Here is a 26,202-nt window from a genome sequence, read left to right on the forward strand (position 1 = left end):
CTAGAAACTGGAAAATGAATGGATGCCCATCAATTGGAGAATGGCTGGGTAAATTGTGGTATATGAATGTTATGGAATATTATTGTTCTGTAAGAAATGACCAGCAGGATGAATACAGAGAGGACTGGCGAGACTTACATGAACTGATGCTAAGTGAAATGAGCAGAACCAGGAGAACAATTTTTTTTAATTTTTTAAAATTTATTTTATTAAAAAAACAGAATAATAATTAGAAAAATTAGAAAAGGAATACAAACAAAAGAAAAGAGAACATTGTCTTATGCCCAGCAGAACAGCAAGGAGGATTCAAAATATATAACAAATTATCAGTTCAAGTATATATATTAGTAGAAGAAATTACATTCATGAGTGTTCATCTTTACTCAGGAGAACAATTTATACAATGTGAAGGAGGATTCTGGAAGATGAATAATGAAGAACTTATCCCTTGACAGAGAGGTGATGAACAAAATATGTAAAATAATGCATACATTTTTGGAAATGTCCAATATAGGAATTTGTTTGGCTTAATTATATTTATTATAGGGGTTTAATATTTTTTTAAGTTTTTTCAGAGGGAAGAGAGAAAAGATTAGAGAAAGAATAAAGAAGGGCTTATTAATTGAAAAAAAATCAAATTGAATTAGAAACTTCTAATATTTAACATCATCTTAATTTTCAATATATCCCTTCCTTCTCCCTTATCTAGTGAGTCATATCTGATAACAAAGAAAAAAAGAAGAAAGAAAACAAAAGCAGGTCAATAAAACTAACCACCACATTAACTGAGACTTGATAGACATATCAAAAACGTATTACTGAAAAGATGACTAATGAATATCTAAAGAGGAAACTGGTGGGCAAAAAGTAAGAGCACAACATGCCAGACTAATCTTGTTTCTTTTTGACAGGGAATACTATAAGTACTAAATAGAAAATGCTATGTATATATAAGGGTTACAGCTTTTTGGTCTTTAAAAGTAAATTTGTTTTTATGTATATTTTAAGCTGTTTTCCTCACCTTTATCCCCTCTCATTTGAAGAGTAAAACCCTCATAAGTCCACCAAAATGATGCTTGCATTGACCATTACACACACAGACACACACACATACAGACACACACACACATACACACACACATGCATACACAGTTTCTTCTGCATTTTAAGTTTGTCATCTCTTTTAAAAACATTTTTTAAGCACAAAGACTTTTTTTCCCCATTCCAAATTTTAACCCTCTCCCTATGACCTTCTTCACCCACTGAAAAGTTAAGAAAACAATTAACAACATATATACTCATATAAACAAATTTTTGCATAAACCATGTTTTAAAAAGCAAGGAAAGAAAATATGGTTCAATCAACCGTCAGTTTTCTCTTATGGTGGATAATATGTTTGATCATGACTTCTTTAGAATTATGCTGTGTCATTGTTTTGATAAGTATTGCCAAGTCTTTCAAATTCAATTATCTTTATAATATTATTATTGCAATATAGATTGTTCTGATTTTGCTCATTTCACTTTGTATCAGTTCATCAATCAGTCTTCCCAGATTTTCCTGAAACCAATCCTTTCATCATTTCTCATAGCACAATAGTATTCTACAACATATACCATAACTTGTTCAGCTACTCCTTAAATGATGGACATCCTCCCTCAGTTTCCAAAACGTTGCTACTACAAAAAAAAAAAAAGAGAGATTCCATGAAATTTTTTATATATGAGTCATTTTCCTCTTTCTTTGATCTCTTTAGGATATAATTTCAGTGGTGGTTTTGCAGAATCAAAGGTAAGTGTCACTAAACAGTGTTTTGAGCATAGTTCCAAACTGCATTTTCTAATGGCTGAACTAATTCACAGCTCTATATAAACATTGCATTAGTTTATCTGTTTTCTCATATCTTCTCCAATATTTGTCATTTTCTCTTTTTAAAAATTTTATTAACCAATGTGATGGGTGTGAAGTAGTACCTCAGTTATTTTAATTAGTATTTCTCTCATTATTTGTGAAATAGAACATCTTTTTCATATGTCTATTGATAGCTTTGATTTCTTTTTCTGAAAACTTCCCATTTATATGTTTTGATCATTTATCATTTGGAGAATGTTTCCTATTTTTGCAGATTTGACTTGGTTCTCTATGTGTTTTTAAAAATGAGATCTTTATCAGAGAAACTCATTGCAAAGATTTTTCTTTTCTTCTCATTTTAGCTGCATTGGCTTTGTTTATGCAAAACATTTAAAATTTTATGTAATCAAAATTATTCATTTTACCTCCTATGAACATCTCAGTCTTTTGTTTGGCTTCACTTATACATAAATCTGACAGATAATTTCTTTCTTACTCCACTAATTTACTTATGATATTATCCTTTACATCTTAACCATACAACCATTTTGAGCTTATCTTGCTATATAGTGTGAGATGTTAATTTCTGCTATACCACTTTCCAATTTTCCCAATAATTTTTATAAAATGATGAATTCTTGCCCCAATAACTGGGATTAACAGATACTAGGGTACTGTATTCCATTTTCTTCTATACTTTGTGTATCTAATCTGTTCCACTGATCAATCTTTCTGTTTTTTATCCAATATAAAAACAGATGTTAAAAAATAGTACTACTATGCCTCTTTCTTTCCCTTTTCTTTTTCATTAATTCTTTTGATGTTCTTAATCTTTTGTTCCTCCAGATAAATTTTGTTATTTTTCTCTAGTTCTGTAGAGTAATATAATTTATGTAGTTGGATTAATATGATACTGAATGAGTAAGTTAATTTAGACAATATTGCCATTTTTATTATATTGGCTCAGTCTACCCATGAACGATGGATATTTCTCTAATTATTTTGATCTGTATTTGTGTGGAGAGTTTTGTGATTATGTTCATATAATTCTGATGTATCTTGGCATTTAGACTCCCAAGTAATAGTTTCTGTAGTTATTTTAATTTCTCTTTCTATATCTTTCTGCTACTAGTAGTATTATATATTAGGAGTAATATTAGTAATATGTGGTTATTGTCCTTTTTTCTTGAAGAGGACCAAAATGACATCATTATGTTGGAGTCAAGATTAAGTGTGAACAACTATGGTTGATCAGGTTAAGAGGTTGGAAGGATTTACAACAGGATGAACACAAATAATCCATATGAACATTTGGAGTGCAGATGGCTTTAAATTTGTGTATCTCATGTTTCATTTGAGCTACTGCAATTCTGCTTTGCTCATAAAGTACAGTACCTTTTTTGATGCTAGAAAATCTTGTGTGAGTGTCTCCCAGGTCTCACAACTGATCACAAAGAGACATTGAGAGTGTTCTTGTATTGCTTCTCCTGGCCTTCATGTGAGTGCTTGCCTTGTGGGAGTTCCCTATAAAATAAGTCTTTTAGGCAAAATACTTTTGGCATTGGAACAACATAGTCAGCCCTCAGAGCTGCACTCTCTATAGTAGAGTTTGAATGCTTAGCAATATAGCTTGAGAAAAGATCTCAATATCCAGGATCTTATCTTGCCCCATGATCTTTAGGATCTTACTAAGACAAATCAATGAAAACAATTCAGTTTCTTGTCATGGCAAAGGCATACCATCCATGATTCACCGATATATAACAATGAGATCAGCATAAATGTGTTTCCCCCCACCTTAGGAAGTTCATTTATCATTTGTTCTATTTCTTTTTCTAAGAGGGCTATTTAAATATTTTATTTCTTCTTCTGTTCATCTGCATAGTTTGTTGTAAATATTCATCCATTTTCACATAGATTGTCAATGTTATTGGCATATCCTTGGGAAAATAGTTACTAATAACTGCTTTTATTTCATCTTAGTGCTTTTGAACTCATCTTTTCATTTTTGATACTGATAATTGTGATAAAGTTGAGGTAGCAATACATAATTTGAAATAAACATGTGACAAATTCATAATAGCCATTCTCTTTCCCAAAAGGAAGGATTATTTAGGAGAACAGTTTATAGATAAAATATTAATATATATTTTACATATATATGATATATATTTATCATATTAAGAGAACTCATCATTTTTCTCCCCTCTTCATCCTACATCAGTTATTTACTCTTGTGTCTAAGTTGATATTTAGATTCTTTGTACTTCTACCCACTCAGTAGTCCCTGGCCCACCTCCTCTTGCCACAGCTTCTTCCACTCTGGGATACAGCAGGAGAATGATTATAAAAAAATCTTTGCCCACTTAGAGGCCTCCTTTTCCCACAGCGGCTAAAGCTTCCTCACTCTCAATCAGTGACTCAGAATTAGCACTGTGTCAACTAACAGATCTCCTTTCTTCCAAGCACTAACATTTCCACCCCTCTCATGCTATTTGACAGCAAGATGCTTCACAAGAATACCACCCCTTGATCCCCCAAGCTCTCTCTAAGGAATTTCTTAAACTATTCCAGAAGAACAGAAGCCTGTCAATTGAGGAGGACATGATGAGGAGGAAAATGCTGGTTCTATCATATCTTCCTTTCTATCTGAATACCCCTTTTCAGTCTCCCTTGCTGGATCTTTACCCACTTCACACCCACTAACTCTACCCTGGGCCCTTTTCTCTTCTTCCTCTTCTTCTATTTCACTTGATCTCAGCAGTTCCCATGGGCTTAAATTATTATCTCTATGCTGAAGACATTCAAGTCTAATTATCCAGCCCTAATCTCTCTGCTGGCCTCTAGTCTTGCATCTTCAAATGCCTCTTGTACATCTCAAACTGAACAATGTGTTCCATAGTCATTTTTGAATGATGTCCAATCCTCCAGCCTCCCATTTGGGATTTTCTTGGCAGAGATACTAAAGTCCCTACTTTTGTCCCCACTCAGCACAATACGTGACACTTAACTAAGGCTTATTGACTGGACTAAGACTAGAAATACAACAATAAAGTTTACATTCTAATTCAGGAAGCTAACACATAAAAGGAGTTGGGGGGTGAGAGTAGAAAGAGGGAGAGAATAGGAAAAAATGGCAGAAAGAAATTTTCCATTTGGGAGTGATGGGGTGAGTAAGACCTCAGCAAAAGACCAAGTCCTTGGTAACTAGGTAAGTCATAGGGAAAGGCAGGAGGATGTTACTGAATTTAAGTGGGCCTTAAAGGGCATTTGTTGCTGTGGGCCACTGCTGAATTCTAATGCATTGACAGGATTATCGTCTAATCTGGAGATCATACTATAGATGTCAACCTTTTACTATATAAGGCCCTACCCTCCTCCTTGTTAATTGCTAGTTCTTTAGGAATTTAGCCTGCCTTATGACATCAGATCACTATTCCCATCTTTCCCTTTGTTGATGACAAGTTCTTTTTGCCCTCTTATTAAAAGTCACAATGGCTGGTTCATTAGAAACTTAGTTTGCCTTATAGCTCTTCTGCCTTGTTATGGTGTCTTTCCCCATACTGATTAAAAATTTCAATGGGTAACTTAGTCCACATTTTTCTCTTTGTTAATCCCTTTTGAAACTTAGATAGCTGCCAGCAGTATAATAAAATTTTTGCCTCTTGATTTGGAGATATCTAAGCCTATAAATTCTTTTGAGACATCTTATGATACTGGCCTGAAACCCCAATATATTTTTGGGATTCAGCCCCCACACTGCATCAAAGACAGAAGTAAAAAAATCTAGATGGGATCAGAGCCAAAAAAACTAAAGGAAAAACTGGGGAGTTGTTATTACCTTTTTTTCATAGAAAAGTGGATTTTTAAAACAATAATTTTATAGAAAGTTAACTTTTTATTCTTATAATATTTTCATTTTCCCCAATTATATGTTAAAACAATTTTTAAAACATTTTAGAGAAGTTATGAGTTCCAACTTCTATCCCTTTCTCCTTCTCTGGGATGGTAAGCAATCTGATACAGTTTATACATTTAATACATTTCCATATTAATGTTATTACCATTTAAATTAAAGGTGACAAAGCCAGGAGACTTTGATTTAAGCCAATGAAAAACATAAAGGGAATAGGAGGTAAGAAGAGGCTGAGCTAAAAAAGAAAGAACTTGTTGGAAAATGGGAAAACATAGGAGATGGTCAGTTCATTGGAGTTGTTTGAAGAGACCAACAAAAAGCAGTTATCTGACCAGAAAGTTTTTGGCTGCTGGTTCCTGATTCCAGATGAGCTGAATGACAATAGCAATTTCAGTTATTGTCCTCAAGTTTACTTAAGGTTGAGGAGAATTTTCTGAAATAATTATTTTGCCATTGTCTGACTTGGTTTGAAAGGGAGAAGTAAAATGAGGAAAAGAAAGCTACTGATGCTACTTTGCTGCCTAAGAAAGGAAGGCTATGAGCAGGTTGCAATGCCCACAGAATCAACCTGAGAATGTTTACTGTAAGCTCCACTGTGTTTGGACAAAGCAGCATCCAGATGAGTATGTGTTAGCTGGCTGGTTTATATAACTCAGAGAATTGATGACCTTTTTCATTTTCTTAAAGTGAATGAACTATTAAGAAGCAACCCTTTTGATTTTAAGCTGAAGGAGCTGGCAAGTTTTGTTTGGTAGAGAAGTGGTTTTCTTTGGTTCATGATGGGATTCTAATTGTTGCCCCCAGCCCAAACCCCGCAGATATCCTCAATCACTACCTAATAGATACAAGTATAGTCTATATGGTCTATAATTCCATCATCCATCAAGGCTAGACTTACCATAGAAATCAACCAATAAGAAAGTATTACCAACAGAATGTAGATCAGGACATTAAACCATAAACTTTAATTAATTTTTTTCTCTGACATGTCACCTGTACATTACCCTTCTTTGTTATTCTTTGGGTGAACTTATGATGAAGTCAGGATAATTATAATATCATTATCATATACTAATACTCTCTCAAGTGGGCTTTTCTGGATGCATCACATGCACAGTTCCATCAAAGTTTTAGGACCTTTCCATGTTGGCAAACTCCCCCTGTAACCTCAAAATCTATATATATTGTAATATAATTAGATTCCATAAATATCTTTGTCTTGCTTTTTGGGATATTGACTCCTGTTAATTCCTCGTAAATTCTTTACAAAAGCACAGTCTTTTGGGGTGTATGATTCTCAATTAATCTTAATAAATATTTTTACTTTATTTGAAGATGACCTGAGTCCTGAGTTCTTTCAAAGACAACACCACAGATTATCTGCTTGAATCCCAACAGTTCAGATGTCACTCAACTATTCAGGAACATCAAAACTTGAATTCTAGAACAAACTCATGCTTCCTTTATAGGTTCCTTTAAGTATGTGCCCAATATTTCCATAAATATTGAATACAGTGATGGAAAAATGTTATTCAGATTTACATGTGGATTGTAATATATAATTATTTATGTATCTGCTTTAATATGAGTACTTCAATTGTGATGTAAAAAACATTGAAAAGATGCAGAAAGGCAGAAATAGTAAATGCATTTTTTTCAGATCATGATGCAGTAAAAATTACATTCAATAAAAGGTCAGGGGAAAATAGACCAAAAAGTATTGGAAACTAAATAATCTCATCCTAAAGAATAAATGGGTGAAACAGCAAACCATAAATCAATAATGACAAAAATGAGATAACATACCAAAATTTCCGGGATGCAGCCAAAGAGGTAATAAGGGGAAATTTTATATTTCTAGATGCTTACTTGCATAAAATCGAGAAAGAGATCAATGAATTGGGCTTGCAACTAAAAAAGCTTAGAAAAAGAACAAATTAAAAACCCCCAATCAAATACCAAACTTGAAATTCTAAAACTAAAAGGAGAGATCAATAAAATAAAATAAAAAAAACTATTGAATTAATAAATAAAAGTAAAAGTTGGTTTTTATGAAAAAACCAACAAAATAGATAAACTTTAATTATTTAATTAATTTGATTAGAAAAAGGAAAGATGAAAATCAAATTGTTAGTCTCAAAAATGAAGAGAACTTTCCACCAATGAAGAGGAAATTAGAGCAATAATTAGGAGTTACTTTGCCCAACTTTACACCAATAAGTTTGATAACTTAAGTGAAATAGAGGAATATCTACAAAAATATAGATTGCCCAGATTAACAGAAAAGGTAATACATTACTTAAATAGTCCCATTTTAGAAAAAGAAATAAAACAAACTATTAAAAACTCCCTAAGAAAAAAATCCCAGAACCAGATGGATTTACATGTGAATTGTACCAAACATTTAAAGAACAAGTAACTTCAGTACTATATAAACTATTTGAAAAAATAGGGAATGAAGGATTTCAACCAAATTCCTTTTATGACACAGACATGGTACTGATACCTAAACCAGGTAGGAGGAAAACAGAGAAAGAAAATTATCGACCAATCTCCCTAATGAATATTGATGTAAAAATCTTAAATAAAATATTAGCAAAAAGATTACAGAAAATCATCCCCCATCATACACCATGACCAAGCAGGATTTATACTAGGAATGCAGGACTGGTTCAATATTAGAAAAACTATTAGCATAATTGACTATATCAATAACCAAATTAACAAAAACTCTATGATTATCTCAATAGATGCAGAAAAAGCATTTGATAAAATCCAACACCCATTCCTAATAAAAATACTAGAGAGTATAGGAATAAATGGACTTTTCCTCAAAATAGTCAGTAGCATCTATTTAAAACCAACAGTAAGCATCATATATAATAGGGATAAAATGGAACCATTCCCAATAATATCAGGGATGAAACAAAGTTGCCCACTATCACCATTATTGTTTAATATTGAATAGAAATGTAGTGTTCTTATTGGTTTTCTGGAGTTCTCTGGGGCAGCCTTCTGTATGTAATGGAAAGATGAGATGAAGAACTTACAGGGATGTGTGAATGCTTTTTCATTATTTTATTTTCATTATTTCTGTAAACATATTTACTTAGCCTAAACTGGTGGCATTTATCAATGTTTGACATTATTTAGCCTATTAATTTAAACACTGTCAGTTTAGTTATCTGCTGATTTGTGGTTTCCTAAAAAGCAGGTAATTTCAGGGAAACTCAAACATTCCATTCCCATCTTTTTGGCAGCAATATTCGATTAGGAGGCCCCATACTTCTTAATGCTTTCTTATTTGTGGTGTACTCTCTTGTAACAAAAACCTATAAAAACAGTGTATATCCACTGAGTCTTGGGCCCTCCTACTGTGAGTCCCTTTGTCTCTCATGGCCAGCCTGCCCTGCCTCTCATGAGTTGCCATAATAAACAACCTTTTCTGCTTTCTACTTTGAGTGAATTGAGTAGTCATTTTGGGCAGGGGTCTTTTGCATCCCACACACTTCTTTTCAGCAGAGTAATCACCATAAGAATAGCCAGGTGTTAAAGTCCAAATTCTTTATTTTCTCCTTCAAAGTCTTGTCTCCTTGCCTGGGGCTTTGGCTAGATTTCTGGAGATCCTTCAGATGGGCCTTAATCTCAGTGGAGAAATGCAGGAGGCCAGCCACCACAGTGGTGTGAGATGGAATGGAATGAATGTCTTTCCTTGGTTCTGAGAGCTTGAGCTCCCACCTCCAGTCCTCTGTCTTCTCCGAGTCTCACTCTGGCTGAATTTGTCCCACTTCATATGCTTTGGCAATAAGAGAAGAAAAAGAAATTAAAGGAATTAGAGGAGGTAATGAGGAACCAAATTATCACTCTATGCAAATGATATGATGATTTACTTAGAGAACCCTAGAGAATCAATTAAAAAATCATTAGAGGTAATCCACAACTTTAGCAAAGTTGCAGGATACAAAATAAATCCACATAAATCATCAGTATTTTTATACATCACTAACAAAATCCAACAGCAAGAGATACAAAGAGAAATTCCATTTAAAATAACCATCGATAGGATAAAATATTTGAGAATCTATCTCCCAAAGGAGAGTCAGGAACTATATGAGCAAAACTAAAAAACACTTTCCACACAAATAAAGTCAAATCTAAGCAATTGAAAAAATATCAAGTGCTCTTGGATAGGTCGAGAAAATATAATAAAGATGACAATACTACCTAAACTAATCTATTTATTTAGCGCTATACCAATCAAACTCCCAAGAAACTATTTTGCTGACCTAGAAAAAGTAACAACAAAATTCATCTGCAAGAACAAAAGGTCAAGAATTTCAAGGGAATTAATGGGAAAAAAAAAAAAGCAAATAAAGGTGGCCTAGCTGTACCAGATCTAAAACTATACTATAAAGCAGCGGTCATCAAAACCATTTGGTTCTGGCTAAGAAATAGAGCAGTTGATCAGTGGAATGGGTTAGGGTTAGATTTACAAGATAAAATAGTCAATGACTCTTGTAATCTAGTGTTTGAGAAATCCAAAGATCCCAGCTTTTGGAATAAGAATTCACCATTTGACAAAAACTGCTGAGAAAATTGGCAACTACTATGGCAGAAACTAGGCATTGGCGTGTACCTAACACCATATACCAAGATATGATCTAGACATAAAGAACGATATTATAAACAAATTAGAAGAACATAGAATTGTTTACCTCTCAGATCTGTGGAAAAGGAAAGAATTTGTGACCAAAGAAGAACTAGCGATCATTACTGATCACAAAATAGATAATTTTGATTATATGAAGTTAAAAAGCTTTTGTACAAACAAGACTAATGCAGACAAGAATAGAAGGGAAGCAACAAACTGGGAAAACATTTTTACATTCAAAGGTTCTGATACAGAGATATATAATATATAGATAAAATATATAGAGAATTGATTCAAATTTATAATAGTTCAAGCCACTTTCCAATTGATAAGTGGTCAAAGGATATGAACAGATAATTTTCAGATGAAGAAATTGAAACTATTTCTAATCATATAAAAAGTGCTCTAAATTACTGTTGATCAAAGAAATGCAAATTAAGACAACTCTGAGATACCACTCAAATTAGTATCTCTCTCAGAGATTGTCTAGTCTCTCAGATTGTCTAAAATGACAGGAAAAGATAATGGCAAATGTTGGAGGGGATGTAGGAAAATTGGGACACTGGATACATTGTTGGTGGAACTGTGAACTGATCCAACCATTCTGGAGAGCAGTTTGGGACTAAGCTCAAAAAATTATCAAACTGTGCATATCCTTGGACCTAGCAGTATTACTACTGAGCTCATATCCCAAAGAGATCTTAAAGGAGGGAAAGGGACTGGTATATGAAAGAATATTTGTGGCAGCCCTCTTTGTAGTGGCCAAAAACTGGAAACTGAACAAATGCCCATCAATGGAGAATGGCAGGTAAATTGTAATATAAGAATGCTATTAAATATTATTGTTCTATAAGAAATGATCAGGAGTATGATTTTAGAGGGGCCAGAGAGACTTACATGAACGGATGCTGAGTGAAATGAGCAGAACCAGGAGATCATTGTACATGGCAACAATAAGTCTATACAACGATCAATTCTAATGGACATGGCTCTCTTCAACAGTGAGAGGATTCAGACTAGTTCCAATGGTCTTGTGATGAAGAGAGCCATCTACACCCAGAGAGAGGCCTGTGGGAACAGAGAGTGGATCACAAAATAGCATTCTCACTCTCTCTGTTGTTATTTTCTTGCATTTTGTTTTCTTTCTGTTTTTTTTTTCTTCCTTCTTGATCTGATTTTTCTCGTGCAGCAAGATAACTGTATAAATATGTATACACATATTGGATTTAACATATATTTTAACATATTTAACATGTATTGGACTACCTGCAATCTGGGGGAGAGGGTGGGGAGAAGGAGGGGAAAATTTGAAACAAAAGGTTTTGCAAGGGTCAATGTTGAAAAATTACCTGTGCATATGTTTTGTAAATAAAAAAGCTTAAAAAAAAAAAAAAGATGAAAAGAATGAATTCAGAAACCTGAGAAGACCTATATGAACAGATACAAGATGAAAGTGAGTAGAACCAAGAGTACAATCTTCACAGTATTAGTAATATTGTAAGGATAATCAATTGTGAAAAACTCTGATCAATACAATGATCTATCACAATTCCAAAGGATTAATGATATAAAATTCTATCCATCTCCAGATGAGTAAATAGGACTGATGATGGATTCAAGAGTTCATCTTAAAGTATATTTTTCTTTTATCTTTTTTTTTTTTTGCTTTGTAAATTCAGAACATGGTTAATTCAGAAATGCTTTGCATGATTATAAATGTATAATGAATATTGTAATTCTTGCCTTTTCAATGGATGGGAGGGAGTATATGGAGAAATAGAATGTGGAACTGAAAATAAAAAGAAAATTAAAAAAATATGAGTCCCTATAATATTACTATTATTGCTATTATGCTAAATATTTAATTTTAAATTCTACATGTATCATAAATGTAAATGATTGTCTAAATAAAAATGCCTAAATAGGATGTTGATCTAGAATGGTGAGTAAGGAAGTAAATTTCCTTTTAACAGGGTTATTCCTAGAATCCTGAGAAAATTTTGTAGTGTTGGGATTTCTCTGGAATTCTAGATCTGCCAATGTGAAAGCAGGTGGGACTGAGTGAATCAATGAAGTGTCTGCACCCTCCTTATAAGTATAATAGTGATTATCCTGGTTCTGTTACTTGAAGACCAGATCCTCTAGTAACCTTAAGGGGATTTGAGGGCATCTAGTGTTTTTGCCATTGGATGAAGCTACCATCAATGATGTTTCTCTCAATTTTAGGGGTTCCCCCACCCTCCATTTCCATTTCACCACTTAACAATTAGATTAACTTTCACAAAGGAATATTCCTTTCAAAGGTCAACAAATATACAATCATCCTTCCCCCACCTCAAACAAGCAGGGACATAATCTCCCCTTCCACACTTCAGTCTCTGGAGAAGAGAAGAGAATTAGGTTCAGAGCTTAACTCAGTTCCTGTGTAGCATAGATCTACTTCTGGGCTTATGTGCCAGCACCCTGACATCTCAAGGCCTCCTGGCTGGGCCAGCAGCAATGAACAGCTTGGAGTCTTTCATCCAAGGTTGTCATGGCTCAATCATGGTCAGTGACTTTACTGCCCATCCTTAGAACTGAAAAGAGCAGCAAAACAGACCAAATCCCAAGGCAATTTATCTAGCAGCCAGGGCCTAAAAGGAGGTGTGGAGGGGAAGCTCTCTGTGGCTTATAGACCTTCCAACCTTTCTTGGGCACTCCTGCAAAGAAAGAATGTCTCAGTTTAGTAGGTTTAAAGCCACAGCCTGGGCTCCTTACACAAGAAAGGAAATGAGACTGTGAGCCCCATGCAGGGGAGATCACAGAAGGTCTTCTCCTGGAAGCTGGGCTCTGATACCTCCCCCTTGGGTGTCTCCACATTCAGTGATTGTGGCAAGCACAAAGCATGGTATTGTGTTAGGTATTGATGTGAAACTAAAGCCAGGAAAGCCTGAGGTCAATCCTGCCTAGGACACTTACTAGCCAGGTGACCCTGGACAAGACTCCTACTCTTATAATTCTCATTTGTAAAGTGGAGATAAAAAATAACACCCTCTTCATAGGGCTATTGGAAAAACCAAATAAGATGACATGAAAAGTGCTTTGCAAACTTTAGCATCATAGAAATGCCAGTTATTATAATGATTTACCAAATATTTCCCCAATCTCTTTGACAAGATTCTCATTTCTCTTAAAGTGTAGATCTGTATCCCAGAATGAGAGTCTGTTATGGATATTTTATAGAGGAATTATGGGAGGTCAGAAACAAAACTAGCACAAAATAAGATAATAAAATTTGCCACTAAATTATGGTCCTGCCTCCAAGAAAGCATGAAGCCTCCCTGAAACACAGCCCTGGGATTGCAGGAAGATGCAGATGATTCTTGGTTGGCTAAGAGAGACTTGGGAGGAAAGAATAGAGAGATGGAGCAAAAAAAAAAAGGGGGGGGCGCTAACTTTGAGTATTGGATAGGCGACTTCCTGAGGCTGTACCCTTCTGAGGAGAATTAAACATGTCTGACTACTGTTGGTGGTTTCATAGCTGGAGGCTCCCTGGGGTTGAGTTTGCTGAGTTGCTGAACCTCCTTGACACCTGGGAGATCTTCCAATTGCTCTTTAACTGCTTGACTTGATAATTATGTTGCCTTGATATCTGTGTAATAAGCATTTGGTGGGAAGGGGATAATCTGACTAAGGGGACAATCTGAAGTTGCATGGTACCCTTTATGTCTGTCCCCAGGAATTATTTCTCTCTCTCTCCCAAAGGACCCCAGAAAGTAGTTCCTATCCAGAACATCAAAAGAGAATCATGTACAAACATCCAATTTGGGTCAGATAGATTTCATTCTAGGCAAGTACCCCTCTCTGAGAAAAAGGAACAGAAAAAGTAGGTTTCTCTATTACTGTTATCTTCCTACTCAAACTAAAACATTTCTCCGTTTTCTCAAAAATAGCACCTGCCTCAAAGTATTATTGTAAAGATCAAATGAGAGTATTTGTAAAGCTTTTCAGTTCTTAAATTGTTTTATAACTGCTAGTAGTTCATAGAAACCCAGATCTGATTAAAAATTCATTAGATTGAACCAAATCATTCTTGTTATACTCAATTGATGAAACCAAGAAGGAATGGTAATATGCATTAATAAAGCTTATTTTTAATGCTTATTACTTTTACCTTTTAAAGCTGTTAAGTGCCAACCTGGAAAAATACTAAACTCAATCTAGATTACCTTTGATTTCTAAAATAGTTAGAACTAATCCTTTCCTTATTCTTGTGATAATTATAAGGGTAATGGTAGGATTCATTCCTTGATCTTGGAAACTTTAAATGCAGATTTAAATTATAACATTTTAAGGACTAAAAGACTTCAATGATCTGAAAAGGTGATATTCCTTTATTTGTATCCCAGCCATCTGGCACGTGCTCTTGATGTTGTTGTTCAGTTGTATCCAATTCCTCACGTCCCCATCTGAATTTTCCTTGGGGCAATACTGAAATAATTTGCAATTCCTCCGGTTCATTTTACATCTGAGGAAACTGAGGCAGACTTAAGTAATTTGATCAGAATCACACAGCTGGGGGGATGAATCCAATAAGGTCTCTAATGACTTCATCACCCAGTTGCTCATTTGGCACATAATGAGAGCTTAAAAATGGTGGTCATTCCCAAGTTGTTCTGTGACCTTTAGTCCTTCCGCCTCTCCTTGTTCTTCCTGGTTCGTCATTCCTCTCTGGTTTCATTCATCCCTAACACCGCCCTTGCTTTGACTATCGTCAGTCAGTTGAACAATAAGTAATAATTTCGTGGATTTGTAACCGGGAGCGGTTCCTTACAATAAGTTATCGTGAACATCATGTAGCCTTCGTCCACTAGGCACTAACGATGGAAACACAAAAACAATTGAGTATCTCAGGCAATTTACAATCTAGTGGGGAGTCGAACCCACATAAATCTGTATATGCAAGTTACTTCCACAGTATTGTTTAAGGATATAAAATATTCCGTATACCATCAAAAGTTGTGTGTGAGCCACTATTACTGTTATGGTTGGTTATGGTGTGATGCTTAGGAGAGTAGTAGTAGTAATAATAAATAATAATAATAATAATAATAATAATAATAATAATAATAATAATAATAATAAACAACTTCTTCCCAAACGCGGAAATCCAAACCAAGAGCAACACACACCAGTTGCTCCCGCCTTTGCAACAGGTTAGAAGCCGGGATTGCAGCAGTTCGGACTGCCGGCGTTTCCCCTCGGGAACATCAATGCGCCTCCTACCCGAGGAGCGGCAAACAGTCCGGTACAAACACGGACCTAAGAAGGCAGGTCTTGGCAGATCACATTTATTTTAAAAAGTTTACATTACTGGGGGAAAAAAAAAAGTAAACTCGCTTTTACTCTTTTAAGCTAATGAACACCTGCAGCGAGTTATTTAACGCTGCTCGGAGCCTCAGTGTTTTGTGAAAGATTTGTTTTTTGACCTAAAGGGGTCCGTGCGGATTATGCCCGCATCCCGGCCGGATTAGGGAATGCAGCGCTGCGTCTTTAAGGGGAGGGGGGACGGGGGCAGCCCTGCACAGGATGCCCAGGGAGAACAAGATGTCTGCGCGGCTGGATCCCCTGGAGAAACCCGGGGCGCTAGCGTTCCATCGCGCCGGGTCCTGCCAGCTTCGCGCCAGAAAGAGCGAGCAGCCTGCGAGTGGCCAGGTGGGTCCTTCCAGAACCCAGAAATGGGTTGCAAAGCTGGAGGGGGTTAGCGGTTCGTTGGGGGCTTTTCTTGTTGCTTGCCATTGTTGTTGTTCCTCGAAGGCAAGAAGTTTCCCCCCTCCCTACTCCGCCCCCATTTGTACCCCTACTACCTTTCTCCTTGCCTGCGCTTAAGATAAATATCTGTTGAATTGAAGAGTTACTGGGGTTGTTTGCTGGGGGTAGGAGGGGAAATCTAAGACATTTGTAAATCCTGCCCCTGGATTTGTCCCCGGAACTGTTGCATTTCGGGCTTGGTGGTAAATAGGCGTTTAATGAATATTAAATTGTACTGTTGTTGCTGTTGAAACTCCGAGGTGTTTACTTGTTCTACCCCTGGATTTGTTCTTCCCTTTTGCTCCGAGTTAGTTATAGCTTTCCCAAGATTGAATGTACCGGTGCCTGGCGTGTAATAAATCTTTATTGAATTGTCGCTATAGTTCTTGTGGTGGTTGTTTGTTGGGGGAAGGAGATACGGAGGGAAATCAGGGACGTGTGCAAGCCCAGTTGTGGATTTGTTCTTTCCTTTTGTTCCTACATAGTCTTAGGTTTTCTAACTTAGAATATACGCTCCCGGAAGGCGGGTAACTTGGCGTTTCGGACTCGGTTTCCCTGGCCCAGGGCTGTTGTGTAGTAAGCACTCAAAACATGTTTATTAAGTTGAATTATTGCTGTGCTCTTGCGATTTTTGTTACTCTTTACTGGGGGTTGGCGGGAAATTTTCAAAGTCATATTTTCAAAGTTAGTTCCTGGATTTTGCCCTGAGTTAGTCTTAGCTTTCGGCGATGGAAAGTAGTCTCCCCCGACCGTGGGGGACTTGGTACAAAGTTGGCGCTTCCTCGTTGCCTGTTGTAAAACTTAGGTAGCCCGACCACTTCCCTACTGGATTCCTGGGGATCTCTGAACACGGGGAAGGGTAACGTGGTCTAGAAGCTCGGGCTAGGCCCGCAGCCCCACGGGAGAGATGAATGGCCTTGGCCTGGGGCCAATCCCAGGAAAGTGAAAGTAAGTGCGCGCTGTCCCCGGAGAGGCAGTAACTGATGAGAGCCACAGTTCTCTGGTCTGGGAAGGTGCTCCAACTTCTGTCCGAGCAGAGAATCGAAGAGCTCTGGGGGGTCTGCCTGCTGGCCTCGGATTGCCCAGTACTCTTGTCACTTACCACGGGACGGGACGGGACTTCCTTGCCTCCGTGAATCTCGGGGTGCCCTAGCATCAGCCATTAATTAATAACACATTTTACTTTTCGGTGGTGGAGGGGAATGGAGCCCAGAGCCTCGCAGGCTTCTCTAGTCCAAGTTCTTCCTTTTGTAAATGTGAAACTAAGGCCCAAGGTGGAAGTGAGTTGTTCATATTCACACTGAGTAAAAACATCAGAGGTGAGATTTGAAACCAGATTCTTGAATTGCAAAACATTGCCTTCAATTGAATAGTTTCCTTAGCTTTTGCTAATTTTTTTTTCTTTTAAAAAATGATAGAAATGAGTTTCTCACCACTTATAGTTCCCCTGCCCATGACTTGTAAGCTTCCAAATTTGTTACCATTTCACTTAATCTTAGTGTTAAAAATATCCATTTTTGCTCTTCAATTCAGATGGTAGGGATAGCCTTTTACACCCCCTTTAAAAAAATAATTCAAATGATTGGGGTCCTCAAACTACGCCAGATGTGGCAGCTGAGGATGTTTATTCCCCTCACCCAGGGCTATGAAATTTCTTTATTTAAAGGCCACAAAACAAAGTTTTTGTTTTTACTATAGTCTGGCCTTGCAACAGTTTGAGGACCTCTGGTAGCCTTTTGCTCTTTAATTGTGACTGAGAAATCTTAACAGCTTATTGATACCACCTTGAAATACTCCACATGTTCCTTGATACTAAATCATTTTGGCCTGTACTGTGAATGGAACCCCAATTCAGGACATACGGTATTAGAATGTTTTCCTCCCTTTCATATCTGAAGTGTAATTACTTTGCACTACTTGAGTTAGTATTAGTAATTGATGTGGCAGAAATCTTTTTAGTAAATGGGTCTGGCTCCTCAAAAAAAAAAAATCAAGACATCAAAGAAATTTCCCATTTGTTGTGCCGCCTTTATGAAAATTTCTTATTGAACAAGGAGCCTTGGTTTGGTCTTTTATATGAGATTAAATAAATCCATCATGCTAGACTGGAAGTTTTGCTCTTCTGAGGGTTGAGAGGTCTTTTCTTCACTCCTTTCAGTTCCAGCTTTCTGTATTGCTGTATTGCTCTCATCATTATGACTAACAACACAATTCTATTTAATATCAGTTAGTTTTTACAGGGGGACATTTACTTCTAGGATATAACAAGAATAAATACACATTGTTCTCTTCAACAAATTAGTGTTCTTCCCTGCACCACTCAAAATTTAATTCTTACAACAGCTCCCCTGTTGTCTTAGCTACCATAGGCCCCAAACCCTAACTGTCACTCCCAAAGGTTGCTTCTTCCTTCTTGGGGCATTGATGTAAAACCTGGCTTGTATTCTGATTCTCAGAAACCTGTGGATCACTCTTTCAATTTTTGGAAACTCCTAATGTCAGAGACTCCATTCATTTCACACATAATAGAAAGAACAAAAAATAAAAGCCAAAAACCAACATCTGTTTTTTAGGGCCATCATGGCTTTATAGCATGGTCTCTTAGATGACACAGGGAGGCAAGGAGTCATTAAATGAATGAAAAAGAAGCATCCAGTGCTGAACCAGACCTGTTTGATGTGCACTTATGTCTATGCAGCCAGTTGAAAAGTCTCTTCTCAATCATGTGGTTTAGCCAGTCAAGAACATTTACAGAATGTCTGAATTATCCACAATCTTTGCAGCATTTAGAATCATCATGATTCTCTTAGAAGCCAGCTCTGAATTGATAGCTGCAGAAAGACAGTTGACTAAAAAATAAATCAGTCCCAAGGTTTTTCCTCATCTGAAAATAAGCTCTTTTTGAAGGTGAGGAATGGGTTTTGCTTTTCTTGTGCCTACCACAATGTTTGGCACAGAAATGTTTGCTGATTTAATGTTTGCTCATTGATTGACCATAGTGTTGGTATGGGACAGGCTTCAGTCTTCGGTGGTTCCATTTGGCTTAATTGCAGCTAAGAACAGCGATAGTTTAAAATATGGAAGAAAGTCAGAAAATATTTTATAAAGATGAATTTAAAACAAAAATAAAAAAATAAATTTTGCCATTTTCACTCATTTCAGCGTATTATAATACCTCAGACTTTGAAACATAGAAACAGAGTAAGGAAATAGAATGAACCTGATTAACATTATTTTGGTTCTCACGCAGTCTAGGTCTCTTATAGTTTGCTTAGTAAGCTCTCTGTTTAACAAGATATATATGAAGAAGCACATAATACTATTTATCCTGCTTCAACAAATATTTCTTTGATGCAGTTAATTTTCTGAACTACATATGATTTATCTCTTTAAAGCTTAGAATTTTTCTTAGAACGAAGGCATTAGGGCTTTTTTATTTTTGTTTTTTCATATTCCCATATTCTTGTACCTTGCTAGTGTAGCCAGAGTATTTTCTTTGATTTTGTTGCATAAATAAGCTGTTGTATAAAATCTAACTGCACTCATATACATTTATTTGCTCTGTGTTCATCCCTCTTGCTTGTAAGTTATAAATCTGTTGACTTGAGTGACTTGGAGTTGTTTTTAATTTCCATAGTATTCCACAGTATTACAGAAAGTAGAAATGAGCATTATTGTTTACTCATCAGTGCAGTCAGTGAATTTGGTTTCGTTACTAAAGACATCCATGCTTTTCTAATGATACATGTAATCTTTATTTGTTGGGTTTTGCTGCCAGAAATGTGACTGGCTCCACATCTCTCCATGCGTTCAGACAGGCATAAAATAACACAGGCTGGTGAGCAAGTATGGTGTTTCTTCTGCCCATGACTCTCAATCTTCTGTGACCTTATATTTTATTGTAATACTTGCTGACTTGACATACTTAAATGCTATTCACTGAAATATTAGAATTTCCAGAACATTTAGATGGTTTATGAGTCAATGGAATAGAATATTTTGAATATGGTTACCATACCTGTGTAAGATGCAGCAATGAATTACTGTTTTTTGCTTGGAAGATAAAGCAAATCCTTGCCATTTGGAAAAGATGCACCATTTTAGCAATATATTTTGTGAATAAAATAGAAACCTCACTTTTAAAAATGGCAGTCACTTTCTTTCCTTTGGCTGCCATCTTAGAAATGAGGTTTCCATTTTATTTCCAGCAGAATATGTACAAAAGTCACAAGAGAGCACACCTATCATATTCTCTAAGATGACAGGTAAAGATCATGATAAATGTTGGTGGGGATGTGGGAAAACTGGGACACTGATACATTCTTGGTGGAGTTGTGAACTGATCCAGTTATTCTAGAATCTAGCGAGTAATTTGGAACTTTGCCTAAAGTGCTGTAAAACTGCATATGCTTTGAACCAGCAGTGCCAATACTACTCTTTTGGGTCTGTTTCCCAAAGAGACAACACAAGGGGAAAAAGTAAAAAGTAGCTGTTCTTTTTGTGGTGGCAAGGAATTGGAAATTCAGGGGATGCCTCTCAATTGGGGAATGGCTGAATAAGTCATGATATGTGAATGTATTGGATGTTATTGTTCTATAAGAAATAATGAACAGGCTGATTTCAGAAAGGCCTGGAAAAATTTACATGAACTAATGCTGAGTGAAGTAAGAAGAGTCAGGAGAACATTGTATAGAGTAAAAACAAGGTTATGTGGTGATCAGCTGTGATGAACTTAGCTCTTTTTAGCAATACAGTGATCCAGAACAATACCGATAGATTTGGGAAGGAAAATGTCTTTCACATACAGACTGAATATGGATTGAAATATAGTATTTTCACCTTATTTTTTTTGTTGTTGTTTGTATTTTTTCTCATGATTTTTCCCTTTTGTTCTGATTTTTCTTTTACAACGTGACTAATAAAGAAATATGTCTGAAATGATTGTACATGTAAAATCTATATCAGATTGCTTGCTGATTTGAAGAGGGAGGAAGAAAAAATTGGAACTTAAAATCTTACAAAAGTGAATGTTGAAAATCATCTTTACATATAATTGAAAAAATAAAATAATATTGAAATTTGAAAGAAAAAATCATGAGAGAATATGGAATACTTAACTACTTAGTGATGCAGTGGATGGGAGGGCCTCCCATTACAAGAGCCACATGGTCAAATTCGGTAATTACCTTTCCTTGTATGACACAATACAATACCCCTTTGATGTGGTTAAATGATGCAGGATGCTATTCATTGACTGTGTAACCTGAATCCTGCCTTCCTGTATAGCTATATAAGGATATAATATTTCCCCCAAAAGTTGAAACTGCTGGTATCTTCTTTGTAAGTTCTAAGCCTTTTTTCCTTAGTCTTGCTCTCCAGCTCTTTAGATACCTAATTTGTGGACCTGCTAGTAGATAAGATTGTCCCAAGGACCTCATTCATCAAGGTGTCAGATGTGAGATGATTGGAACTTCTCTCACAGCAGTGGAACCAGCCATCACTCAGGACCACTGAGGTTCATCACAAGGTAAGAATGTGACCTAATTAGCCTCCTAGAGTTTTCCATGCTCTCTCCAAAGGGGAAGGAAGAATCATTTTTCTCAAATTAATCATATACAAGAAACCAATGAGATTGAGTGAATTTTAACTGAGTAGGACTGTGGGAGTAGAAATTATTTTTGTTGGCATAAAGCTTAATAAACTCTTTACATATCTGTTTTCTTTTCCCACTCTCTCCTGTTTTATTTACTCCTTTATTTACTCCCTATAGCAGGAAATTTTCTTTAATCAGGATTAGTTGACTAGTATTGTCTAACCACTTAGCAGTTGCACCTGCTACCCAAGGAATAATCAGGAAAAGTAGAAAAATCAAGGTTTAAATGTGTGAACCTGGTAGTTGAGTGGAATGGAACTTTTCTCCTGGCAGACACCAGGACTGTGGACCTGTCACTGAGCCTTGTATTTCTTTGATTTTTTCCTTCTCTGACACATTATTGTGACCACTCCTTTTCTTTCCCATTATTCCTGTCTGTCTAATCTTCCAAAATTAAGATTGGACCTGGGAATAGAATTTCTCATTGCTAGGTCTTTTGTAGTAGAGTCTCTGAGAAATGAGACTCCAATTCAGCCTGAAAGCTAGAATGAATCACAGGTATCCAATAAAATAATTTTAATCACAGTTCTTTCTTGCTGAAGTGATCAAGATCTTTCTTTATTCCCTACTGCTGGCTTGTCTCCTTAGCCTTTGACATATTTAAAATGGCTAAGATCCAAGTGGTAGTGACCAGATGAAGGTTCCTTTAATTATGACAAATCAACTTATCGTAGAAAGATGCTAGGAGATTCCCATCCTAAACTGATGAGTACTTGGTTCCTTTGGGCAAATCAAAGTGAGGGAGAAAGGCAGGAAAACACTGGTGTTAGCTTTAAGGATTCCTTTGAAAATTTCAAGACTAAAGCAAAGAGCTCAAAATTGAGTCAGGAAAAGATATAGCTCAAATCCGAACCCAATCTCATAGTCAAATAGAAGTTCAATTCTGAATGAACAGGATAGACCCAATCGTATTTTCCATTCCACTTAGTTCCAGTTTCTTTAGGAGGATCAGACACTATTGAAGACCTAATCCTATATAGGAAAATATAGATAATAACATTCTTGGTAGGTAGAGGCTTTCCACCGCAGGCTCAGTTACACAAATAAATTAAATTACAAGAGGCAAAGTTTAATTGTAACAAAAGATCTGGCTTGGGATGCGTAGATACACTAAGTAATTCATTCCCAATTATATACAGAGAATTTATATCAAATGAGTTGCCTTTAGTAAAACACGTTTCATTGCTAACCATATTCAAATAGGATAGATATTACACAAATATTGCTCTCCCTTAAGATAATTGATTGCAATGAAATTCTCATCCTTAAAAAAAAAACAGAAGAGGTTCTGACTTCAATCTCACAAATGAATAGATTCACATTTTTTGTTTCACAAAATGTGCAATTATGTGAAATAAGGAGATATTTCAGGGACTTAATCTTGTACATGTATATAATTGTTAGCAGGCAGATGACCAACTCAAGTTCTAATTTATTTACTTGTTTGAATATGTATGTCCTTCATATTTGAAGAGGACCAAAATGACATTATTACATCAGAGTCAGCATACAGTGTATCCATATGTGGCTGCTCAGAGCAGTATGAGCTCTGAAGGCCCTACCACAGGCGAGGCATAAATAATCCACATGATCATTTGGGATGGACAAAAGGAAGTGACACTGTCGGGAAACTGAGTTAAGAGGGTCCTACTTTTGACTGAGCCAAGATTGTTCCCTTGGTTTTTTTTTTTTTTTAGATACAGACATCCATGAGCCATTTGTAGCATTTCTCTCAAATGGTGGATTGCTCACTTCAGATAATTGCACCTGAATTCAAAATTTAGAAGAATATCTATTTATAGATTTTACCTTGATAAATTTTACCTATTGGTTTTATTAATCATATTTAGGATGGAAACAGTAATAATTATTCTTATGGTTTTGCAATAAGCAATAAAAGTTTGCCAGGACCCTGTCTCTTTGTCTCTCTCTCTTTTGTCTGTCAGACAACTCTCAGGCCAGGCTAGGTATTATATGGAAACAGAACTAAGAAGGTATAGTGTCAGGGAGGACTTTGAGCTTCTTTTTCTGTTAACGTTAACAGTGGAGTAATAGGTCACTTTCTCACACATGTTACGCTCCCATGGTTGAGAGAATCTCCTTAATCTTTGCTCAGCTTCCTCCTCCTTTACCAATTCTGCCTTTCCTCTTCTCTTCAAACTCAACCCTCTCTTGATCCTTCCTCTTAATTCTGCCACCTCCTTCCTCCATGTCATCCCCAGCACTCTACCCCACTCTTGTCCTGCTAATTCTTGAAACTTAGAATCTCCAAACATAGAGCAAAGATCATGGAAATGAGGTTGGGACACCTTAAAATAATCTTTACCTTCCTTGTAAATGGATTTTAAGAACTATTTACAGTTATCTCTTCTATATCATGGGGGCTAGAGATGCAGCACTCCTGTGATCTGGAAAATTTATATAAACTTTTTGGCCTTCTCTTTGTACCAGAGAAGGTACTTATTATTGTATCAGAAGATAAAACTTTGATATATTATAAAATGCTGGAATTGATATTGTATAGTATCAATATTTTATATGTATATGTATCAAAGAAGATCTGAATTATTATGGTATCAGAAGATAAAATTTTGATATATTCCAAAATGCTGGAATTGATATTGTATAGTATCAACATTTTATATATATGTACCAGAGAAAGTCTGAATTATGTTATCATAAGATAAAATTTGAATATATTACAAAATGTTGATATTGATGTTGTATAATATCAACATTATATATATATATGTGTGTGTGTGTGTGTGTGTGTGTGTGTGTATATATATGTATACACACACACACACACACACACACACACATATATATATCAGAAAAAGTCTGAATTATTATGGTATCAAAAGATAAAATTTTGATATATTACAAAATGCTGATATTGCTATTGTAGAATATTAAATATATTAAAGAGGTTTGAGACTGATAAAAGTAGATTTATTGCAAATGATGTGACATTTTATGGAAACCTTTAGAAAATATATTGTGTTAGAAACAAACTCATTAATACCAGCCCCTTCTCATTTCTACCTTAGTGGAGAAGTCTCTCTGACCATTCTATAATGGTATGGGTTTCCAATTAGGGTCATTAATTCCACGTTCACTTAGTTGTTGGTTTTTTTGTTTGTTTGTTTGTTTGTTTTTAATGTCCAACAAGAGGCTAAAAAAAAGAAGAAACTGAAGAGGGTTGTTTTAGTTCTTCAATTAGAATTACTCCAGAAAAAACATGTAGTTAGATTTGAAACTCCTGTTCCTATGTAAAAAGGCCCCACAGACAGAGATAAGCATCCAAGATTATTCATTGGCAAAACAAATCCATAACAGCTCCAGAGCCAAAACAGCGAGGAAGGAGGAGGCTCCCCCAGGAGCACCCTTTCTTAAATCTCTCTGGTCCCAACGAAGCTGACAAATTTCCTAACTGTCTGTGATAGGACCAGGTTGGCCCTCAGTAGGACCCTGAAATCCCACAACTGGCACATAACTGGAATTGAGAACTGAGTTTTTTCCTACCTTCTTGACAATTAATCTAGAAGACATAAACTTGTCTTTATCCCAAGTTGTAGTATATGCCGTAGGGATAGGGGAAAAGTCCTATTTTCTACTCTATTATTGCCCCTTATCCCCAATTTGGATCCATTGGGTCCTTGACCCCAGCAGGTGGTTCCTTAATTGGTATAAATTCTGATACCCTAGTAATGAAGGGGGAACACCATCTCAGGCTTCAGAAAAGATTGGCTCTGCCTTGTGAGTACCTCATTATATGGTCAAAATAGCGTATAAGCCCAACAAACCTTTTCCAACTCTGTTCTCCAGTGTACCATCTTAAGGAATTCAGGGCAGAGAATCACATCTGTAATTGAATCAGTATTATCCAAAGTACAATTTTATCTTGCAAATACTCTTGGAACCCCCTTTCTGCAAGTTAGGAGGGAAAACTTGACCCAGAGGGAAAGGAAATTTACTCCTTTGCCCCAAACCCTTGAACCTTTAATACCTTTGTATTTTCTGATACTCCATTGTTCCTAACCTTGCCATTCACTATGTATGGGATCTCATCCTAAATCCTCCCCACCCTCAGAGATTCAATTCTCTTCTCCACAGTTGCTTGCTGACATTCCCCCAGATACACATCTCTCCCAAACCCTGTTTTCATCCTTTTCTTTGGTAAGTCCTTTAGGCATTCAAGGGTCCTAGAACTTTATTGCTTCCTATTCACTGGTCGCTTTTTATGAAGTCTTCAAAGCTTTCATACTCAGTGCAGACTGCAACTTGTAAGGGCTAACTGCCCTTAACTTGTGCTTGCCAATTGTCAAAAAACAGTTTAA

The 26,202-nt window shown here is 36.1% G+C and overlaps 1 protein-coding gene across 5 annotated transcripts in view; it reads left to right on the forward strand.

Moving 5' to 3' along the window:
* The first annotated feature begins 15,666 nt into the window (after nt 1-15,666).
* Nucleotides 15,667-26,202, forward strand: part of ZBED3 (zinc finger BED-type containing 3) — a 35,376-nt gene continuing 24,840 nt past the window's right edge. For 2 of the 5 annotated variants that reach the window (XM_051991908.1, XM_051991900.1), the window contains exon 1: nt 15,667-16,113. The gene's annotated coding sequence lies outside the window, so the exon portion shown is untranslated. Of the gene's footprint in view, nt 16,114-19,379; nt 21,737-26,202 lie in introns of those variants that run through there. The other 3 variants (XM_051991885.1, XM_051991892.1, XM_051991879.1) reach the window with 3 other exon arrangements.

This window comes from Antechinus flavipes, chromosome 1 (genome assembly GCF_016432865.1).
Source record: "Antechinus flavipes isolate AdamAnt ecotype Samford, QLD, Australia chromosome 1, AdamAnt_v2, whole genome shotgun sequence".
Classification (NCBI taxonomy): Eukaryota; Metazoa; Chordata; class Mammalia; order Dasyuromorphia; family Dasyuridae; genus Antechinus; species Antechinus flavipes.